Consider the following 409-nt stretch of genomic DNA (forward strand, 5'->3'; position numbering starts at 1 on the left):
CATTTGAGATGTGTGCAGACGTGAGACGGAACTTGACACCCCGGCGCAGAGAGCATGAAGATCAGGTTAGAAACATCTCCAAATCGCATTCCGCGTACTGAAATCTAAACCGGGGACATGGAGATGTGTGACATAATCCCCAAGACATCTGAAAACTGCGCTCCTCCAAACCAGGGTCCACGGGTGTTTTGGAGAGAGATGAGCGGACCTCTGTTACTCACCACTCTCGTGGAGATCCATAAAAGAGGGGCGGACACAAACTCCCATCAAACGTCAGAGCGCACTAAACTATAAATCTCTCCAAGCAGCGCAGCGCGCCCGGTGTTGTGATATGCGCAGACATCTGTCCTGCTTTTCAGTGCAGTTGGAGCGCTGCGCGCACGGACACTCCACGCAGGAAATGAGGAAT

Source organism: Oryzias melastigma, linkage group LG12 (genome assembly GCF_002922805.2).
Source record: "Oryzias melastigma strain HK-1 linkage group LG12, ASM292280v2, whole genome shotgun sequence".
NCBI lineage: Eukaryota > Metazoa > Chordata > Actinopteri > Beloniformes > Adrianichthyidae > Oryzias > Oryzias melastigma.